The sequence below is a fragment of the Sciurus vulgaris genome, assembly GCF_902686455.1.
Source record: "Sciurus vulgaris genome assembly, chromosome: 19".
Classification (NCBI taxonomy): domain Eukaryota; kingdom Metazoa; phylum Chordata; class Mammalia; order Rodentia; family Sciuridae; genus Sciurus; species Sciurus vulgaris.
Genome location: NC_136480.1, coordinates 30,517,819 through 30,540,749, shown reverse-complemented (window position 1 = coordinate 30,540,749; position 22,931 = coordinate 30,517,819). Strand labels below are relative to the sequence as shown.

The 22,931-nt window shown below is 36.6% G+C and overlaps 3 pseudogenes across 3 annotated transcripts; 1 reads left to right on the top strand and 2 right to left on the bottom strand.

The window, feature by feature from the left end:
- Positions 1-3,078: 3,078 nt before the first annotated feature.
- On the bottom strand, positions 3,079-3,839 carry LOC306650224 (vomeronasal type-1 receptor 90-like; annotated as a pseudogene). The gene has a single exon. The product of its transcript is annotated as a vomeronasal type-1 receptor 90-like (transcript).
- Positions 3,840-10,147: 6,308 nt separating this feature from the next.
- On the bottom strand, positions 10,148-10,856 carry LOC306650214 (transmembrane protein 230-like; annotated as a pseudogene). The gene has a single exon. The product of its transcript is annotated as a transmembrane protein 230-like (transcript).
- A 1,772-nt stretch (positions 10,857-12,628) lies between these two features.
- Positions 12,629-14,415, top strand: LOC306650509 (WD repeat-containing protein 70-like; annotated as a pseudogene). The gene has a single exon. The product of its transcript is annotated as a WD repeat-containing protein 70-like (transcript).
- Positions 14,416-22,931: the final 8,516 nt, after the last annotated feature.

Here is a 22,931-nt window from a genome sequence, read left to right as displayed (position 1 = left end):
AGAGACTGTGGTAAATATACCAAATGGTATATTACTCAGCCATAATGAAAAATAAATTTATGGTACTTGCAGGTAAATGGATGGAATTGGAGAATTTCAGGCTAAGTGAATTCAGTCAATCCCAAAAAGTCAAAGGCTGAATGGTTTCTCTGATAAGCAAATGCTGACACATAATGAGGGAGGTTTTAAGGGAAGAATGGAGGAAAGTTGATTTGTATAGAGGGAAATGAGGGGAGAGTGGGGGAAGTAAAGATGGTGAAATGAGACAAACCTCATGACCCTATGTATATGTATGATTACAGGAATGGTGTGATTCTACATTGTGTACGACCATAGAAATGAAAAGTTGTACTTCATTTATGTCCAATGAATCAAAATGCATTCTGCTGTCATTTACAACTAAATAGAACAAATGATAAAAGTGTAACAAATATTTATTTTAGAAAAGGAGAGCTCTAAACTTCAACAAATCAGACTCTGATTATTCTAAAAATGCATTTAAATTCCCAATTCAGTTTAAAGAGTTAATGCAAAATTATATTTATCAAATATATATATATCAAAATATATACATATAGGATAGCAGACTATGTTTATCCAGTTAAAAAATATTAAATGACATAAATAAAAAGCAATTTGATTAGCTCTTATAATAATAATCAAAAATAAATTGTTTATTTTCTCTTTAAATCTGAAGTAGATTATTATTAAAAATAATTTTAACTTGAAGAACACCAACTTGGTAAAATATTCTCCTGAGCATTACATCTTAAAAGGCTTGTGTAATTTGTCTCATATACAAAGATATCAGTAATGGTTAGGGTCACTGATATCCTTATTAACTAAGTTTAGTTATTATCTTTGAAGTTTAACACTAAGTTTAGAATAAAATTTAAAATTTTATAGTAAAAAGTTTAGAAGACACAGGAAATTATCTTGATGGTGAAATGCAGATCATTATTTTAAGGGGCCATTTTTTCTCAACAGAGAATTAGTACATTACAGGTTAGGAACGAGAACCTTGCATAATTTTCTGCTTATTAAGTTAACTAATCCCATACATGAGCTTTTTCAGATTTACCTTCCACAATCCTTTTGTAACTTTCTTAGATTTTCTACAAGCCATTTTGTAGAATGTCCTTATTTGTCCTCTTTTTCATCTTGGAATTCAGCGTAAGAATATTACTTTACCATGCTTTCTACTTTTCCACACTAAAGTATATTTTCATAGCTGTACTTTCTTGCATTTCTTTTCCAGCGTGAGACCCTTTCTTAAATTTTCATTCAGAAACAATCATTAAAAATATATGAATTTATACAAATTTATCATTTTTAGTAAGTTGTAATACTTTGTTTCACAGTACTTAAAGCACAACTGGAACTATTGTACTTTTCACAATTAAGATTATACCTTTTAGATTTTAATTCTTAGTAACCTTGTTTTCAGTGGAGGCCCAGAAACAAAGCAATCTTACTGTTTTCCCATTTACCAACAACTTATAAAAACACATTTATGAAGGTAAACCACATTTATGTGAAAAATTCATTTACATATTTTTAACCTAGGTTACCCATGAAAAACCAGGTATCAGATAAATCTAGTTGAAATTTACGTCAGTAATGCGTGCCAAAGAAAAATCCTTAAAGGCAGAGAACATTGTACTTTAAATATCTTATAGAATCCAATGATCTCTTGATTGACGAGTGGCCAAGAAAACTTGTGGGTTAGTAATCTAAAGGACATCTTTACTCATATTTATTTAACCACTTAAAGACACATGAACTGAAAGGCATTTGGATCCGTTCTCTGCTTTAAAATTTCTAAGCACTCATTTATCTATATGCTAATTTTGGTAGCATGTATGACATAGACACAACTACATATGTAAACACAACATACAATACACAGAGATGCACAGATATACAAAGAATGGACAGGAAACAAAGGTTTTGTAGCTTCTACCAGGTATTAAATGCCTACAGATAGAAGGCAAAATAAAAATATCAGATTTAACACTTTAGAAAATAAAATGGATCCAGTCACAGGTTCTTATGGTTTGACTCAGACATGGGGAGGGCCTATGATTTCCATTTTCCTTCCCTGTCTATAGTTTTTGAACTTTTCCTGGAGATGATTTGTATACCCCAAACTCCCTGCATGCTCAATGATTCCAAATCAAACAGTATTTTCTCTATTTGGTTTCTGTTTCCCTTTTATCCTAGACTATATATCCAATATTTTAACAAAATCCCAGAGGGCTTTCTGTGGGAATTTGGGTTTCTATTCCCCTGCTGGCATCCTCTTTCTCTAGATCAATTTTTTGTTGTTGTTGTTGTTTTATTTAGAGGCTCAATCCCCCTTTTTGGAGATTTCTTGAACTCATGTCTGTCACACTCACAATCTCCAGGATGTCCTGATGACCAAGGAAGTACTTCATTCTGGAGAATACATTTTTCCTACCTTGATCTGTGCATGGAGTTACCTGGACCATTGCTCACTTGGACTCTTTCCTTGTTCTGCAGATCTGCTTTTGATTTGGGGTCTGATTCACCTCAGGAATCTGGTTTCCTCCTCCACAATGAGACTTCCTATTTACTGCTGAGTGGTATATCCAGATTACATGTTCACACATTTATATGCTTGTGGATATTAAACTGTTTCCATGAGCAATGGTTTTCAAATGATAATTTGTGTCCCTGTATCCAATTTTTTGTTATATTCATAAAAGTACACCTGACCAAAGTATTATGAGATGTGTACATTCTATTAGGCATAACAGAGGTTACTGAGACTATTGATTTATTAGGTATTGCTCCAATCTCTCACATATGGGCTAATACCCATAATGTAAGTGATAATTGCCTTTCAGGGCTCCTTTTGAATCATCAATCAGAACTATAAAGTTCTTAGTTTATCTTGGAGCCGTTTGGATAATAATCTTGGATGTATTTCTCATTTATAGTTTTCAAAGTATTCATATAAAATACCCCACTTCATCTACTCATTCAACAGAAAGAGCATATTCAACACTCCATGATTAATTGCATCAAAGCTGTGCAGTGGTGAATTCAGATAATTTATCCATCTTGCAAAGATTGAACATTTACTCTCCTCCCCCACAAGCATTTCAAAAAGTCAACACTTTGTTTATCAGTACAGATGAAAACCAAGGGACTGATTGTGGCATAGGCATTGCACACCATCATCTGGATAGAATCACAAACAGGGTCATTTTTCCACAGAGTTCTAGAGGAGGAGACAATGCAGTCCAAACAGTACATGAGCACAAAGAATCCCATTAGCAGCAGGATGTTCCTGGTGGCCCTCTGTTCTGGGGAGGCTTTTGGAGGCAGGTTGGTGCTGTGGAGGTGCTGGCACTTCCTCCTGTGCCTGCACAAGAGGGTCACCATGTACGAACTTGAGAGCAACATGAACCGTAAAAGAAAGACATCCTGAAACACACCCAGTATGGAAAATACATGCCTGAGCAAGTAACTCATGGGTAATATAGTGCAGGAATCACTGAGAAATATCAGGCTGTATGAGGTCACATTGGAATTTTCAACCACAGATATTGAGAAGTGAGCACTAAAGGACATATAAAAAAAGCCACAGGAAAACAAAAGGAACTCAAGCTTTCAGGTGGGGATTTATGTTTGATCTTTGCCAAACAAGAGCTTCTGGGGCTGAGGGTGATGGCCTGGAAGACACTCAGCAGGCAGGTGGCACACATGGAGAAGCCCCTCAAAAACCTGTACAAGTAGATCAGTGATTTACATGTGATGTCATCCCAAAGTCTCTGCTGAGATGTAAAAGTGTCTGTAGCTATGAACCCCATGGTGAGCAGCATCAGCAGGTGGGTTAGAGCCAAGAGACCAGTGATCACATCAGTATTCTTGAGCCTTCTGTCAAAGAGAAACTTGATGAGACAAAACAGAAAAAGGATGGTGTTGGCCAAGATCCCAATTCCAACTTCAGAGTAAAAGGCATTTCTTACATTAATAATGTCATGTAGTTTTTGTATTTTCCCATCTTTCGGAGTAAAGAATCATGGAATACACATTTGAGAAGAAAAGTAAGGAAATTCATTATCATAAATATTAAGTTTCACCCAACTCAGTCAATAGTAGTCCATGAGGTTAACTTGTGGACCTGTCCCAATGCCCCACTTCCCACACCAATACTCAAGTTTCCCTGGCACCCTTTAGAAGCCATCCCTCTCTCACACTTTTCCCATCATTTCCCAATCATGGCTGGATTATCCTTGATAAAATGTATAAAACTTTCCACTGTAAATAAAAAATTCCATATTGTATAGAAATTTTTCCATTATGACCTTGCATTTCTCATGGTGAGGTCTTACTGCAAGAGTGATTTCTTGTTTTCATGCTGACCATTATATTGATTACATTCCAGGAATATAGTAAGGACTGTGTATTTTTTGGTAAATTAAAATCATTGGGATTTCATTGGAAATAAAATCCTCCAAAAAGAATCAATGTTTTAGACAATGCATCTTTACATTAGTTTTGTGTTACCTTTATTCTCTTTTGTTCATGAACACATGTACTTTTGTTAATCTATTCACAGAGAAAATGCTAAGCATTGCAATCTCTGTAAGCCAATCTCAAAAAACCAAAGGACGAATGATCTCACTGATAAGCAGATGATGACACATAATGGGGGGTGGGTGGGGTTAGTGTTAGGGTTAGGGTTAGTGTTAGGGAGGGGGACAAGAATGGAGGAAGAAAGGACTGTATAGAGGGAAAAGAGGGGTGGGAGAGGTGGGAGGGGTTGGGGGAAGGGAAAAATAAAATGAATCAAACATTACCGTATGTAAATTTATGATTACACAAATGGTATGCCTTTACTCCATGTACAAACAGAGGAAAAACATGTATCCCGTTTGTTTACAATAAAAATAAATAAATAAATAAAAAGGAATTGCAGTCTCTGAAGTCAGATGGCTTGAATGTACCTATATGATCTTCCATGTAAAGGATAAGCTTGCAACCTTGAGAAGCCCATGACATGAGCTCTGGATTCATCACATCTACATAGTCAGGAGTCTCATTATGTATGTGCTGGAGACACAGTGGTTTAAACAGGATGAAGCATATGTGCCAAACATGAATGTCTTCCTAAAGAATGGGCACTATGGAATTGTTCTATTTTCAAAATTGTGCAGATTCTTATTGATATAAGTTGATAAACTTCATAGAGTTCTCTTATTATCTGGTCAACTCTATCCCTATTTCACAGAGGTTAACAATTACCAGAATATTAGAATCTGTTGACAATTCCTGTTCAGAGAAAAGTGATGGAACTGTGGGACTATTTGAATCCACCAATACAGTTATATTTTTAATTATTTTTTAATCAGGTCAGAATCTGTCCTATGTGAGCCAATTTCATTTATTAAATAACAGCAGGAATACACTTGGATATTTTAGTTAAATATGTGAAACCATTTTGGTAAACAGAATAATTAAAATAGTTTCAGGTTCACTCCATTTTAAAGTGTTAATTAAAGGATAAATAGTCAACCTAACCTTGAAATATGAATCTTCTAGGATGCCAGGGTTTCTTCCCTCCTTTCAGAATGTACTGTTATTTCTCCAGACTCAAGATGTCTGTGTATAAATTTGATACTGGATTCTGTTTCCTTGCAATGCTGAGGATCAAGCCCAGGACCTGACATATTCTAGGTATGTTCTGTACAACTGAGCTGTGCCCTCACCCTACAGTCTAGAAAATTTTGTATTAACTTACTGGCAGAATGTTTTACTGGGCAATGTATGTATTTACTCAGATATGTAATAATTAAGATTTGATTTGTGTTTTCATGTATTGAAACATAATATCATATGAAAAGCAAAGTCTTAAGATTTAAGTAGTTCAGGAGCATATAGATGTGAAAAATAGATAGTAGGAAATTCCCACTGATTTGGGAGGATGAGGCAGCAGGATCTCAAATTGAAGGCCAGCCTCCACAACTTAGCAAGACTCTAAGTAATGTAGCAAGAACCTGTCTCTAAATACAACATAAAAAGGTTAAAGATGGGGTTCAGTGTATAAGCACCTCTGGGTTCAATTCCTGGGTACTAAAATAATAATGATAACAACAACAACAACAAAGGAGCATACTTTGTTTTCTCATGGCCCATAGTTAAACCTCACTACTGCTTATATGGCCTTCTGTCTGCTAAGGTAAAATGGACAAATGAGTTCTGGCAGCAAGCTCTTATTTTGTGGCACAGTTCTAGCTGGGAAACTATGAAGAGCACTAGGGATAAGCTGCCTCTACATCTGAGAGGTCACAGTCATCACCAACCAGTACCATTCTCTGTGCAGAGCCTCGGGAAATATACAAGTGCTAGGAATATGGAGGAGGAAAAACCTGGAGAAGGTATCAGCAAACAAATGACAAGTATTCCTGATAAATCTGCCTGAAAATAATCCATTTGTTCTTTAAATTGGAAATCTAATGACAGCTCAGCGTTCACACTGCCAGTAAGATACTAACAATAATTTAAAGCCTGTATTCAGAAACATGAGAAGAAAGATTACTTTTCTAACATCAACAGGAAACTCCAAAGCACCTTCATCACAGACACTAAACTTTACTTAATGGGAAACCAAAACATACCTTCATCAGTATCTGTTTCCATGATCAACTGGATAATGACAGCAGTCAAGTCCAAATTGCTTTGGAAAGAAGAAAATGAGATAGTTTTATGTGTTTTTTTCTGTAAATGCATGTGCATAAGAAGATGTACTTAAAAAAATATAACTGGAGCACACAGACCTGAACAGGTGAGGTCCAACTTCTCCAAGTATTCTTCCTAACAAAATGCTTTTCAGAAACATTCATTATTATGGAATTGTGAAGAAAAAATTTTAAATGAATAAGAAAACTGAAACGATTAATGGAGTTAAATGTTCTTCCCACTGAGCTATTGCAAATTATATTTCAGGGTCTTTTGGAATAAGGAAAAGGTATCCACCATCAGGTTCAGTAACTTTATAATATTTTATGTGAAGATTTCATCAGGATCACTGCCTTCTCCCTTGAAATTTGGTAGTTGGAAGTGCACATACATTGCACTAGAAGCATGAAATTCAATTTGTTATAAGTAGGACAAGAAAGATTTTATAAGAATCTAAAATAGATGCTTGCAGCAATATGAGGTTACCCTTATTAGCTTTTGGAGTATGTCAAATTATTTTAAATTCCTCAATATCAATAACAGTTCTGTTTTTTCAAGAAGATATGGGAAGCAACAGATTATTTTTAATAAAAAGGTGCAGGGAAAGATGAGAGCATAGAAAGCATACATAACTTGAATACTGCTATAGTTGTCTGATGAAAATTAAACAGAAATATGAAATAATTGACATTTCCCAGGGAAAAATACTGACTAATTTTCTGTCTCTAATTTAGTGGATGACATAATTTTGGAAAACTTCCCAAATGGCATTTTTAAAGAGCACTGTTGTCTGGGCTGAGTAGAGTGGTTAGAGCTGGATGTCTCTTCTCAAGCCATGAAAAACATAACTAAAAGACCCAGTTTGCCCCCTTCCATCCTAGAAGCCCCACACAATCCCTCATTACATCTGTGGAACTGAGACTCTTACCTGCTGGATGAGGACACTAGGTGAGCCTGAGAATAACCTGCAAGTTTTAAGGAAAGGGTACTGTGAGCTCATCTGTCTACAACTTGTAATTTTAGTGTCTCTAGTAAGGTGACAAATCCCACTGGTGAGCACAGGACTGTGGAGTCCCCAATGGAACATTTCATCTGACACTAGATTGGATTCTATTCGGGATAATAGCCTCCTGGGGAGAGTGGAGCTCAAGATTTCCTCCAAGTTCCCTTGACAAAGAAAGTTTGAGCCAATCATTTATACAACTTCTCATTTGATCTGAAGTTCAAATGATCTCATACCCATTCCACATGTTGTGATGCCTGAATTCTGAGGTGAGAGTGTCCCATACCTCCTGTGGCTCTGATGTTCTTCCCAATACAATGTCCTCTTTCCCACTCCATTCTCATGTGAATCACCTTGTTTCCTGATGATACTACTCATGTACTCCATGATTCCATTCTGAAAATTTCTGGATTCAAGTTCCATATCACATGAAAGTGAACACTAAAAAGTGGAAAAACAGAGGCAGATCTGGAGGCTTGGATGAGATAATAGCAGGCAGATAGAGCACACTTGAATCTCAGGCAGAATCTGAACTAGACACCACTATGTGGGGAACACGAGTGATCATCATTCATCCTCATTAATGGAGAATTTAAAGACATACATTTTCTTTGAAAGGAACAATAAAAAAGAATATTGGTTTCCTTAGCAATTTTTACATATTTATATAAGAATTTATGAGACCTGGTACAATATGGAAGCCCATGAACTACAAGCCTTTGAGATGCAATGTTAGATTATTTCTTTGATGATTTTCTATTCTTTTTAAAGGAGCTCAGTGCAATGAACTTTCACCTTAGAACTGCCTTCATAGTGTCATGGAGATTTTCATATGTTGTATCTATATTCTCATTTGTCTCTGAGAGTTTTTTAATTCATCTCTGATTTCTTCTGATATTCATTGGTCATTTAATAGTATATTAGTCTCCAGGCTTTAGAGTAACTTCTATTTTTATTTTATTGTTGTTTTCTAATTTCATTCCTCTATGATCTGACAGAATGCGTGGTATTATCCCTATATATTTGTATTTGCTGAAATTTACTTCACGGCCTAAGATATGGTTTATTTTAGAGAAAGATCTGTATGTTCCTGAGAAGGACGTATGCTCAATCATTGATGGATAAAACACTCTATATATGTCTATTAATTCAAATTTATTAATTGCATTATTCAGTTCTATACTTTCTTTCTTTAGTTCTTGTTTGGAGAGTCTATCCAATGGCTAGAGAGTTGTGTTAAAATCACCCAGTATTTTTTTATTGTGGTCATTTTCATTCTTGAATTTGAGAAGGATTTGTTTGATTTACATAGATGCTTTATAGTTTAGGGCATAAATATTTATGATTGTTATGTGTGGTTAATGTATAATTCCTTTAAGCACTATGATATGTCCTTCTTGGTCCCTTCTGGTGAGCTCTGGCTTGAAATCAATGTTATCTGATATGAGGTCTGGAGAGATCAGAGAATAAAGATACTGTACCACTTGTTGAAGAAGCTATCTTTTCTCCATTATATGTTTTTGGCACCTTTATCTGTACTTATGCACTTATGTGGGTTTTTCTCTGTGTCTTCTATTCTGTACCATTCATCTATATGTCTGTTTTGGTGCCAATACCATGCCATTTTGTTACTATTGCTCTATAGTAGTTTTTTTTTTTTTTTTTGAATTCTGACATTATAATTTCTTTTGAATATAAGTCATTTTTTCAAGCAAAGAAACAAAATCAACCTAAGGATGTGGTCCTTCAGAGATCCAGGCCAAGTCTTGAGATCTTCAGTAGAATGACTCTATAGTACCAAGCACTAGCAATAGTTATACACTCTAAACAGCAACCACTTATCTTTATCTTCATTTTTCATCAGGGAACAGCCAAAAGTCCAGTCAAATGCATGACATATAGAACATCTTGATCTCCAAAGGATAGAATGACCCAAATTATATGCAGGTCAATCTACTGGGAAATAAGATCAGAGGTGGCCAAGGATTGGTTATCAGAGACTGTGCTTATACTTTGAAAACTTACTCTGTGGCTTAAAACATTCCTGGTTCCTGTCAGTAACAAAACAGTAAAAAAATATTTTAGATGGATCCACATTAATATGTGATTGTACATAGGTCTTTCAAAAGAATGTGAAGATAGGGGATAAGATATTTTGATATTTTAATAAAAATAAATTAGTCTAAGAAATTAGACTACCACACTCTTCCATTTGCTACAATAACAAATTGACAATGAAGACTATTTGAAAGAAATGCTCACTCTAAGAAGGAAGGGAATGGTAACACTTTCCACTACAGAATAACCTTCTGCTTTCCCAGACAATTAGTAATGCTGTTCTTCCATGATACACATTCATGTGGAAATACTTGTTGAGTTTTGCCAGGGCCAGATGAAAAACAGAGCATTTCCTAATTTGCTAATTAAGCTCAGTGAACATTTTTTGATGGACCCATAAACTCTGGCCATTGTTTTATCAAACATCTTCAAACCGCGTAATTCCTCAGCCCTTCGCCATAGTTTCTGTTCAATATCTTAAAGGTGGGTTCAGTCCCAGTGTAACTTGTCTCAGGGCTGAAGTGAGTGTTAGTCATCAAAGTCTGGAATGTCATCATAGGAGTAACCCCGGTAGCCTTTAGATGCATAATTGGCAATGTGTAGATGCTAAAATCCTGGCAGGAACACCAGAATGCCTATGATAAGGACAGGAAAGGCTGGTCTGTCCCCCCTTTACTGATGTAGCCTGATACCAGGAGGGAGCCTATGATAATGAGAAAGGCACCAATCAAAAACAGCACAGTGGCAAGTGTAATGGCCTTGTAAGGGATTTTAGGAGGGCTTTTCTTAAACTGAAGGTCAACGTAGCCATCATCTGTGCTGGAGAGCCTTGAATACTTTACTACTGGGGATTCCAGTAGTCGGAATAGTACAAGACGGCATCATAACACGCTGATACAGCTAGAGTACTTATTTTCCTGCCAGTCTCCGGACATAGCCACGCAGAAAAAGAAACGACCCGAATTTACACCAAAATCAAACAAGAACAGTTTATGGAAAAAGGCCAACTGTGCAAAGCAAGCGAAAGCTTCACACTGAGGCCTCCGGCTTGCTTCCAGTGGGAACGCTGGCTCATAGCGAGGAGGGCGCAATGCTCCTGCTCTGCCCCACACAGGTCTTACCCGAGCACCCCGCCAAACCTGGGACTAACAGGAAACTCGCCCTAGGCTACCAGCCATGTCCCAGGCCACATAGCACCTCTATAGTAGAGTTTAAGGGCTGGTATTCTGCTACCTCCTGCATCATTCTTCCTGCCCAGAATTGCTTTGGATATTCTGGGTCTTTTGTTCTTCCAGATGAATTTCATGATTGCCTTCTCTATTTCTATGAGGAATGTCATTGAGATTTTTTAATTGGAATTGCATTAAATCTGTATGGTGCCTTTGGAAGTATGGCCGTTTTGGTAATATTAATTCTGCCTATCCAAGAACAAGTGAGATCTTTCCATCTTCTAAGATCTTCCTGAATTTCTTTTTTAATGTTCTGTAATTTTTATTGCAGAGGTCTGCCACCAATTTTGTTAGATTGATTACCAAGTGTTTTTTGAGACTATTGTGAGCATAGTGGTTTTCCTCATTTATATGCAGTACAATGAAATTAAACCCCTCTCATCCTGTACAAGACTCAACTCAACTGAATCAAGAATTTAGGATTTAGACCTGAGATCTTTCACCAAATAGAAGAAACAGTGGGCCTGAATCTTCATCACACTGGTTTAGGATCAGACTTCTTTATCAAGACCCCCCCCCCCCAAGCACAGGACATAAAAGCAAGAATCAATTAATGGGTTGGATTCAAACTAAAAGCCTTTTTCTCAGCAAATGAAAAAATAATGTGAAGAGAGCCTAAAGAGTGGGATAAAATCTTTTCCACACACACTTAAGACACAGCACAAATCTCCAAGAAAGCATCAGAACTGCAAAACAGGGTAATATACAGGCCCACAGCAAAGGTTTAGGACCGGAGATGGAGCTTGATGGTAAAGCCAATTCTTAGCATGATGAGGTCTTGGGTTCAATACCCAGCATGTAAAAGTGGATATAAAAAAGATTTAGAACATGATGTGATCTGAAATATATGAGTAAGCATTCTAACTTATGTAAAATTAGAACCCTGTAAAGGAGAGTGAAAAAGAGAGAAGATTATAAGCAGACAATTATGGCCTATGTATTTTCAAACCTGATGAGATATATCAACTAAAATTTTCAACAAATCCTAAGACAAAATACAAACAAATGACAGCTAGACTCATTGCAGTAAGAGGGCTCTTATTGTTTAGTTACATGTTTTCCCCTGAAGCTCATAAGTGCGACAATGAAAGAATGTTCAGGAATGAATTGATGAGATTATGGGATTGTAACTTAATCCATGGATTAATCCACTGACATGGATTAATTTGGAAGTAACTGGAGACAGGTAGGTCATGACTGGCGGAAGTAGGTCACTTAAGGTTTGCCTTCCAGGTTTATGCTTTGTTTCTGGCATGTCTCTCTCTCTCTCTCTCTGTGCTTCCTGACTGTTTTGTCATGAGCTGCTTTCCTCTACCATACCATTCAACCATGATGTTCTACTTTACCTCAGGCCCAGAGTTCCAAGGTTGACCCACTATGGACTGAGACTTCTGAAACCATAACTTGTTCTTACTAGGTATTTTTGTTATGCAATTGAAAAGTGACTGAAACACACTGACAAAGAGAAATATCTTAAAAGCAATAAAACCCCTCCCAAACATAGATTACCATAGATTCAAGATGAGGATAAACAAAGGCAGTTTGCTGTCAGGCAAAGAGCAACCCAGAAGACTGTAAGAGCAGATATGATAAGTGAAAACACAATCAAAGAAACTTTCAGGCAGGCTGTGTGCGGCACCGGTGTGGGCTGCAGCTGCAGGACGTTTCCCGGTGTGCCGGCCATGGAGCGCTCGGGGCCCAGCGAAGTGACAGGCTTCAGACGCTTCGGGACCCGACCCAGAGCTGGCGGTTACCATGGGCTTCACAGGGTTCAGAAAAAAAGCCCGCACATTTGACTTGGAAGCTATGTTTGAGCAAACTGGAAGAACAGCTGTGGAAAGAAGTCGGAAAACACTGGCAGAACCAGTATTTGGAAGGCTGGGCCAGAGGTGGCTCTCAGAGCTGTATACACCACTGACTGTTGACCCAGACAGTATAGAAAATTGAGACATACAGTGAATGTGGCTGCTGCTGTTGAATCCCAGCTTTAATGAGTTGTATCAGACATTTAATGAAGGCCTTAATTTCCAGACTGGTTTGATACCATATGGTTGGCAGTTCTGGGTACCACCTCCGGGTCTTTGGAGAAGACTGACTCCTCTGCTTTCTTTGGATCTGATTCCTCTCATTCTTATGCTAGAGAAGGGGCTATCAATCAGACAGACAGGACTCCTGGAAAAATTTAATTTAAATGAATATTGTTATCATACTTGCCATTGTTGGTTTAAAAATGATAAGTGGTTTAGTAGCAATATCTAACATTTAAGCTGTGAGCTTGAAACAAAATATTTTTGGTCTCTGGAACAAAACTGTGTGTGTGGTAAAAAGGCAGCTATGTACATAGACTATTTTGGTTTTGTTTTTAACCTTCATTATGTGCGATTTCAAATCCATATGTACAGTTTTTAACTACTATTTACCTATCACTCAGATTTTAACTGCTGTGACAATTCATAGCCAGGCTTGGTGGCACAGGCCTATAATCTTAGTGGTTTGGGAGACTAAGAAAGAGGGATCACAAATTCAATGCCAAACTCAACAAGACCCTCAGCAACTTAGCAAGATCCTGACTCAAAATAAAAATAGAAAATGTCTGGGAATGTAGCTTAGTGGTAAAGCACGCCTGGGTTTAATTCCCAGTCCAAAAAGGAAAAAAAAGAAACAGAAAAAAAAAAAAGAGCTGTTCCATTTACTTCCTGTCTCTGATTACTTTGAGGCAAATCCTAGACATACTGTCTTATCTGTAAATATTTTAGTATGTATCATAAAGCAATAAGGATCCTTATAAAAACTTAACCAGAATACTTTCTAAAAGATAGGAAAAAACAAACTGTTTTTCCTTTTCTCACTTCACATCTTAAAAACCAAATGTGTGGAAGTTTTTCCTTAAACATCAAGCAGTTCTTATATGAACACCAACTGGGCTTTCAGCAACTCAATTCATTTCTGAAGCTACTTACCTGGAGACCTCCACAATACTGCCACCACTTCACCTATTAATTGCAGGTCCCAGATTGTGACCTGTGTCTCTGATTCACTGACTATAAATTGGGGTTCTCATGACCCCTGCCTCCTCTAACTGTCCTCTGTGAGGACAACACAGAGCTCAGGGAAACACTTAACATTTTACTGGTTTATAAAGGATATTCTAAAGGATAGAGATGAACAGCCAGGTGAAGTGATGTAGTGGGCAAGTTATGGGGTTTGGGTAGATGCAAGGTACACCAATCCCTAAGCTCCTCCACATATTCAGTAACCCTGAAGTTCAACTGCAGTTTTCAAGAAATTTTAATAGAACTTAATCTCTAGCCAACCCCCCTTTTTTCCGAGTAGTTCTGTCCTGAGGCTATCTAGGGGACCTACCCTAATTTACCTCAGCATAAACTGGTGTAATCAAAAGGGGCTCCTAATGAATAACAAAAGACAGTTCCTATCACTCAGAAAATTCCAAATGTTTTAAGGGCTCTGTAGTAGGGGGACAAAGATCAAATATATTTCACATTATATATTACAGTGCTATTATCACATCTAAAAAAAATCAAAGTTTTAATATCAGACGAGATAAAAGAATGTTCTCTGAGGTATATTTACAACCATTTCAAGCATTTATAAAAATTTTCATGAGTACTTATGCTGTCACAATTTTGGTATATTGTATTTAGTTCTTCATGAATGTCATACAAAATGCTCTGAACAGGGATACATGTTATTTAGCCATATAAGTTTTGTAGTCCCCACAAAATAGGTTCTTGGTATATATTTGAGAAATTGAATTGGATTCAGAACTGTAATACTACCCTTAAAAAAAAAAAAAAAAAAAAAAACCTTCCTATCCAGAGACTATTTTAAGGTGACACAATCCATTGGAAAGAACTTGGCATATGGAGTTGAAGAATCTGGGTTTGAAGTTCAGCCCCACAGTCTACTAGACAAATAAAGCTGGATGGGTTATCTGATGTCTGATCCTTAAATTCCTTGTTAGGTGGATAAGATCAGATCTATCTTAGAAGGTTCTTGAAGGGATTAATGTGTTGGGCATAGTGTCTTGTAAATAGTAGAGTATACCTTTTACATATCATTTTTAATTCCTATTATTTTTCTTCATAAATCATGTATGTGGGCTGGGGTTGTGGCTCAGTGGTAGAGTGCTTGCCTAGCATGTGTGAGGCACTGGGTTCAATTCTTGGCACCACATATAAATAAATGAATAAAGTTCTATCAACATCTAAAAAGTATATTTAAAAAAAAGTAAGTATGCACTCTACCTAAGAGAAATTTCAGAGTCATTAGCTTTTTACATTTCTGAAAAATTGTCTCAAGACCATTCTTAGATACTTATGAACAAGTTAATTATATTAAACTTTCTTGATTTAGTGTTAAAAAAAAGAAACTTTCATCCCCTAGAGTTATGTACAGTGCAAATAAATTTTTTAACATTGAGATTTTTAAACTTTTAATTTCCTGTTTAAAATGCACCATCCTATTCTTTTTTTATTTTTGTGAAGAAGAATGTGTTCATTAAAAAGAATGCCAGTCAGGTGCTGTGGTGCATTCCTGTAATCCTAGTGACTTGAGAGTCTGAGGTGGGAGAATCACAAGATGGAGGTCAACCTCAACAACTTACCAAGGCCCTCAGCAACTTAGTGGGACCCTGACTTTAAATAAAAAATAAAAAGTGCTGGAGATAATAGTTAGTGGTTAAGCACCCCTGGGTTCATTCCCTTGTAGCAAAAAATAAAAAATAAAAAAAAAATAAAAAGTCCAAAGAAACAAATAAGAAATGAGTTTGAAACTATTATGAATTAGAAGGAAGTGGATTGGATCAGGAAAAAAAAAATGAACCTAATGCAAAAGGAAAGTGCTGAAATTTTAATAAAGTGGTGATTTATATTTATTAATTTCTGTATGTTGAAATAGACTTGCATCCCTGAGATCAAGCCTACTTGATCATCATGTATTCTCTTTTTAATATATTTTTGAATAAGATTTTTGAATAATACTTTTTTGTGTGTGTGTGGTGCTAAGGGTCGAGCCCAGGGCCTTGTGCTTGCAAGGCAAGCACTCTACTGACTGAGCTATCTCCCTAGCACTTTAATACTTTTAAAGGATTGTTCATCTCTGTTTTCAGGGATGTTGATCTGTAGTTTTCCTCACTAGAGCTTTCTTTGTCTGATTTTGCTATCAGGGTTATACTGGATTTATAGAATGTGTTTGAGATTCTTTTTCTCTTTGAAATTTATTAAACAATTTGGGGAAGACTGGTGTTATTTCTTCTTTAGAGGTCTTGTAGAGCTCGCTTTAGAATCCTCTGGTCCTGGAGTTTTCCTTGCTGATATGCTTTTAATTACTGTTTAGATTTCATTTCTCAATATTGATCTGTTTTGGCTGCTTATGTATTTCTGGTTCGGTTAGGGAAGGTTTTATGTGTCTAGAAATCAGTCCATGTCCTCTAGAATTTGCCGTTTGTTAGAGTATAAATTTTCAGAAATGTTTCTGATGATCCTTTGGATTTCAGAAATATCTGCAGTAATAGCTCACATTTCATTTCTGATCTTGTTAATTTGTGTCTACTTTCTCTTTCTTTTGTTATTTGAAAAAGCTTGTATCAAAGTTATTTATTGTAAATAAACCAAATCTTTTTTGTGATGACCTCTTCTTATTTTGTCTTGGATTACCCCCAGGACCTCATGCTGTAACACAGAGCTCCATCCCCTGTGCCTACTGCTTCACACTTCCAGTGTTTCTTCTGAGAAAAATACATTGAGCTTGTAAGCCTACCTATTATGGCATAATTTTGGTGACATTAAACCTTGTTAGCATATAGCTGCTTGAGGATAAGACAAACTAGATGGCTGCTGTTCATAAGAGATATACCTTTCTGATGATGTGAAAGAATAGAATTCTCCTGGTGATTGTTAGCTACCACCCAATGTGTCCTCCCATTTGCTGTTTATTCTGTCTGATTTGCACCATTAACAAATTATGCCAAATTCCTGGTTAAGAAAAATGGGGAAAAACCTGGGTAGAGGATTATATGTGCCAGGCCTGGGTGAGCCCCACACTATGGATACATAAAACGTTCATGTCATTCTTTATGAAGTCACTAAATTCAATGTTTATATGTAGTCTAGGTAAGTTCATAACAATGTATTTTCCTGAGTATGTAATTTTGTTCTTTAAAAGTTTCTTTGAATAGACTGAAACTTGTGTCATTTTTCTGATTCCTTCCCAATCAGTTTAATAAAACATAGAAAGTTGAGTGTTGTTCATATTCTCCAATATCACTGTTTTCATAGGATGTGCAGAATTGAAGCCTGAGTTTCCTCTACTTACACAGAGTCTTTTGATTATATCACACTGGCAAATGAAGATTAATTTCTCTTTTTTTCTTTTTTTTTGCCATGAAGATTCCTATTTTTCATTCACAGAATGAAAATTTTCCAGATTCGTAGATGTGTGTTTCATCTCAGTAGTGTGGGGTCATCAAATAGGAGGGGTTGTATGTTTATAGTACATTTAAGGACATCTAGACATTCCTAGAGGATGAAAAGAAATTGTCTCAAAGTGTTTTGCTTTTAGCTTGGTGCAGTGGCACATACTTGTAATCACAGTGATTCAGGAGGCAGAGGCAGGAGAATCATGAGTGCAGAATCATTCTCAGCAACTGGATGAGGCCCTAAGCAACTCAGCAAGACCCTGATTCTAAATAAAATGTAAAACTGGAAGAGGATGTTGTTCAGTGATTGAGTGCTCCTGGATTGTTTTCAAAATAAATAAATAGTTTTTGCTTCTTCTCCTAATGGTCAGAAGAGATATTTGAATATATTTCTTAACGTTAAATGATACTCCAAACCTGAATCTGAGTTTGAAAATCCTTGAAAACATGGCCAATAGTGTACCAATCCATATGGCCAGTATGAGAGGGGATTGAGGAAGACGGTCCCACATTTTAGGGAGAAGATCTAAAACCCATGAAAGGTGCCAGGAACCGAGCACCCAAGAGTAGAAGCATTACAATATTTGAAATGGGTTTGAACTAATTTGAACTTAAGTCACAAAATGAGAAGAATGTGTGTAGTCTGTATGCTTGGGAGCCCTCAGATCCCTCACGCAGATGTGTTCAGGGAATTGAGAGAAAAGTTTTGAATTTGACTCTCCTCAGGTTGCTGCTATTCAGCAGAGAATAAAGTAAAAGTAAGAGACAGGTGACAGGTTCCACTGGGGAAACCACTGTTCTGCATTGCCCAGTGGGATCTTGTCACCTTCTTACAGATGCTAAAATTAAAGGCTATCAAGGGGTGAATCAAAGTTGTCCTTTCCTTAAAACTACAGGATCAGCTCAGTCCCCTAATTCCACATATAATCAGCCTAGGTAAGTGCCTTTCAATTCCTCAGATGCAGCATCAATATGTGAATAGGCTTCTGTGATTTTGATGAATAACCAAAATAGCTATATTGTGTCTTATTTTTCATAGCGCTAAATGACTTAGCCAGTTATACCCATAGTCAACAGCTCAAAGGATTTTTTCACTAGAATGCAAAGGAAAGTTTTCTGTTTATTTGACTCAATAAAATTAGTTTTTCTTTTTTTAGAAGAAATAATTATTTCCAGTAATTCATTTTAGATTCCCATCTATTTGTCAGACTGAAGTGAGTTTAATTACTGCCATTTCAGTTTTCAAAGTACATATTATTATGTTGTCCTGTGACTTTCTATTTCAAAATTACTAATTCATATTTATATTCATGAAGGAAGAGCTAAGTTTTAATTCCAGAATTTTATTATGCACACTCACTAGGTTTTCCTTCTCTTCTTTCCATAAACCAATTCAAATTATTGTTTGGTTTTTATTTATTGTTCATTTTTATTATTTTGATTCATTCTACACAAATGGGGTACTTTTATTTCTCTGCTTGTACACAAAGTGGAGTCACACCATTTGTGCAATCACATATGTACATAGGGTAATATGAGAAATGTCATATTGCATTCATGTATGTATATAGGGTAATATGTCTCATTCTATTATCTTTCCTTTCCCCCACCCCTTTCCCTACCACTCATTTTCTGCTACACAATCCATTCTTCCTCCATTCTTGCCTTCCTCCATTATGTATCATCATCCACTTATCAGAGAAATCACTCCGCCTTTGGTTTTTGGGGATTGGCTTATTTCTCTTAGCATGATGTTCTCCAAGTCCATCTGTTTACCTGCAAATGCCATAATTTTATTCAAAATATTGTTTAAGCATTTACTTCTGTATTGGAAATAATGAAAATTAATTCTATATACTGAAATAAGTTTAAATCAATAAGCAGTAAATGATGTTCTTTGTACAAATTTACTTATGAAGAGAGTTTAACCTCACATTTCTACAAAATATCAAATACCACTTACTTATGAAGATGTATTTTGTCTCAGTTTTGATCATCCAAAAGTAAGCTGATGGTGTTTTGGCAGCCAGGAGGTTTCAAGCTGCAGCAGGGACCAGGGGCTGCAATTGTTTAAGAAATACAACCAAATGGGGAGATTAGTGGTCACTCTTTTCAGGCTTCCAAATTTCCAGTGGTGTAATTTCTCTGGTATAGCAAGGATAAAGGGAACATTAGTGAAGAATTGATGGGGAACTTATCCTGTGTGATAACAATAAAACAAACATGCCCTTCCACGTATCTATTGCACATCACTAAATGAGGACATAAATCTGTGTTTATAGGACATGCTTGACTCTGTCCATGTTGCACCTGAGGAAACAGATATGTCCTTCTCTCTTCCTCAAGCCTGAGTCTCTCCACACACAAGCCATGGTAGCCCAAGTTTGGTGGGGCTCTGCTGAGAGCCATTCTCCCTATCCACTGCTGTCCTCACCACTGACTGTGGTGCACCAGTTTTAGCATTGTTCACTATATTCTGGTACATTTTATGATAGCATATATATCAGGTTGTTCATGATTTGGACAACAGCAGAGTTCAAAGTGTTTAAGTGAAGACTTCTTTGGTCAGGGCAGGAAAGGTAATCTCCACTGTGTTACCTTTCCCTTGAGGGGTTATCACTCTGTCTGCTCTAAGAGTCCTGGAGATGAAATTTTAAAGAAGCAGATTTACATTCACATTTACTCTTTCCTTATGTTTTACTACCTAATCTGCCCACTTATACTTACTGTACCCTGTGTCCTGTTTCTGAAATTCTTTTGCATATTGTTTGTGTATGTGTGTGTGTATGAGTGTGTGATTCATTTCATCTTATTTGAAACCTCCAGTCTAAGGACAGTTTTGTTCCTCCAATGTTGAAATCATGATTTGGCACTTGACACATTTGGATTTCAAGGTACTGCTTCAGCATAATGTCTCCAAAGAGCTCTGTTTGAGGAGAGATTTCTGGATAATCCTGATGATGGACAGGCCTTCTCTTCTGAGTCCTGCTCTCCTAAGTGGAGTAGTACTGGCAGGTGTGTGTGGGGTAGTCACAGCTGGCAGAAGATAGGCTAAAAGGAGTTCTTTTAATTTGCTTTTAAGAAATGTTCACATATTTTAGGAAGTTCTCTAGTAAAGCTGATAAATTAACACAGAAGTAGAAATATAACATTCTTTATAATTCAAATATATGTAAAATGTATGAAAGAGCACTGTAGGTCTCACTAATACAAGTGTATGTGATGTGTGCAGTGTGGAGACACCCAGCTGCTTCCTTGCCTGCTGCCACCTGATGCTCCAGGGGAATTAGTGCATGTGGGAGATTTCTGAGATCAACGGACTCTGCCACTTTCTTTGATCAGCACCATGGGAAAAGAGAGAAGGTTTTTCAGCTGGAAGAAGATATTTCTCCTACAGAAAAGTGTAATTTTCCCCTGGTTTTAAGGTAATGCTTCACAAAAGCATGATCTTCTGGAAAATAGAGGCAACACAGGTGTGATTACAAATGGTGTCACTTATTCAACACAATATACCATGAAGTGATATTTAAGCAGTCTAACTGGGCATGGTGGCACATGTGTGTAAAGCTATCAGCTTGGGAAGCTGAGGCAGAGGGATCATGATTTTCAAAGCCAGTGTCAGCAACTTTGTGAGTCCCTAAACAACAGTCAGACCCTGCATCTAAATATAATATGGAAAATGTTTGGGAAGTGGCTTAATGATTAAGTGCCCCTGGGTTCACTACTCACTACCAAAAATAAATAAGTACACAAATAAGTTTAAATAGTTTGACTTCAGAACCCACATTTACTGATATTTTGTCTGTAATTTGATGATGAAAAATGCAGAATACAGAATACTGAAAGTATAGAGCTGTCCATGACTGTCCTGTTGACAGTGTTTCCTCGAGAGTTCTATTTGGACATTCCTGCAACATGCCTTATTTGAATTCACATGACATGCTTTTCATTTCCAATGAAAATACTGTATTCTGAAAATGGACTACAGTACTTTCAATTTTTAAGAAGTCCTTCCTTTTTATTTTTATACCTTTTTTTCTTGTTGTCATATTTGTTTTTGTACCCTTCTTATTGCTAGGAATTCTAGATATATTAAGATTTTGAGGTGAAAATTGCCCAGTGGTAAGATTTCTTTTCTTTTTAGCAATTTGGATGCCATCCTGGTGATTAACAGCATTAGGAGTGGTGCTTTCCATGTCAGTTGAAGATTGTCATCTGTATATGTCTTGATTAAAAGTATGCTGTCAGACTGAAGGTGATGAATCGTGAACTCCAAAGGATGGTTTAGAGCAGAAGTTTTTAAATAAACATGATAGAAAACAATCAGAAAACATACACAGATCAAGTCTGCCTATGCAGGAGGTCAGAAAAATGTATAGTTCTCGAAGTGTCTCAGAATAGACTTGTGACTCTGATTGAAGTTTTTGTCATATTTATCAGGTTCTCCCATACATAATCCCTTCCTTTTTAATCTACCAGTTTCACTTATTTTCAGATGGACTGGCACAAATGTACCATTCAAGTAACAATAAAAGAACTATTGTCTTATCCATTAAATATCCATGTATGCTTTTGCTTTCATTATACTCTGCTGCTATGTGTCTAAGACCAAGTTCATCAAAATTGATCATTTTTATATGTACTGTTAGGGTCAGCTGAGATTTGTCAGAGTTTACTGTTGGGATCTTCTGAGAAGCTTCTGGGCTTATGTAGTTTCTCCTCTACCAGTTATGCTATTTGACAGGATGTGTCAGGGTCTTGCTGAGTAAATGTGTCTTCTTCTGGATGTATGAAAACTGTTTTCCTGTACAGGGACCTTCCCCTTTGCAGAATGTCTTCTGCTCAGAGTCCTGGTTTCTTGTGTATTTTCTTTCTTTTTTTTTTGGGGGGGGGGATCGAACTCAGGCCCTTGTGCTTGCAAGGCACTCTACCAGCTGAGCTCTCTCCCCAGCTCTCTTGTGTATTTTCAATCCCTGTGGACAGATGGGTGACCCACCAGAGTTGTAGGGACTTTAGAGTGGTACCATTGTTCTCTGGGTTCAGGCTGACCCTACAGAGCAAGGGTCCAAATATTGGCTTCTTTGTCCTTGACCCTTTTACTTCCTTAAATTTGATCTCCAGGTTTGGTTTTAAACATCTAGCATATCAGTTTCACCAGTCTTGAAGTAGGAGTACTGGGTTTTATCCTCAATGTATATACATTTATATTGACCCCTTCAATTTAATTGGGGTCATTATTAGTGCTGGAAATCTGTTTCATATTATATTTGTCTCATTGGTGGTGGCTTATTGTCTCAAACATTGTTCTATTAGAACCAGTGTTTCTGCAAAACATCAAACAGGCAAGAATTACAAGGGTTTACAAAGAAAATATAAAATGAAGTTAAAGAGAGCAAGACACATTCACTTTGTGTAATAGCTATGAACTAAAAAAATAAGTTTTATTCAAATCCTTTACTTCATTAAGTACTATAGACCTTTTTGGTTTTTGAGA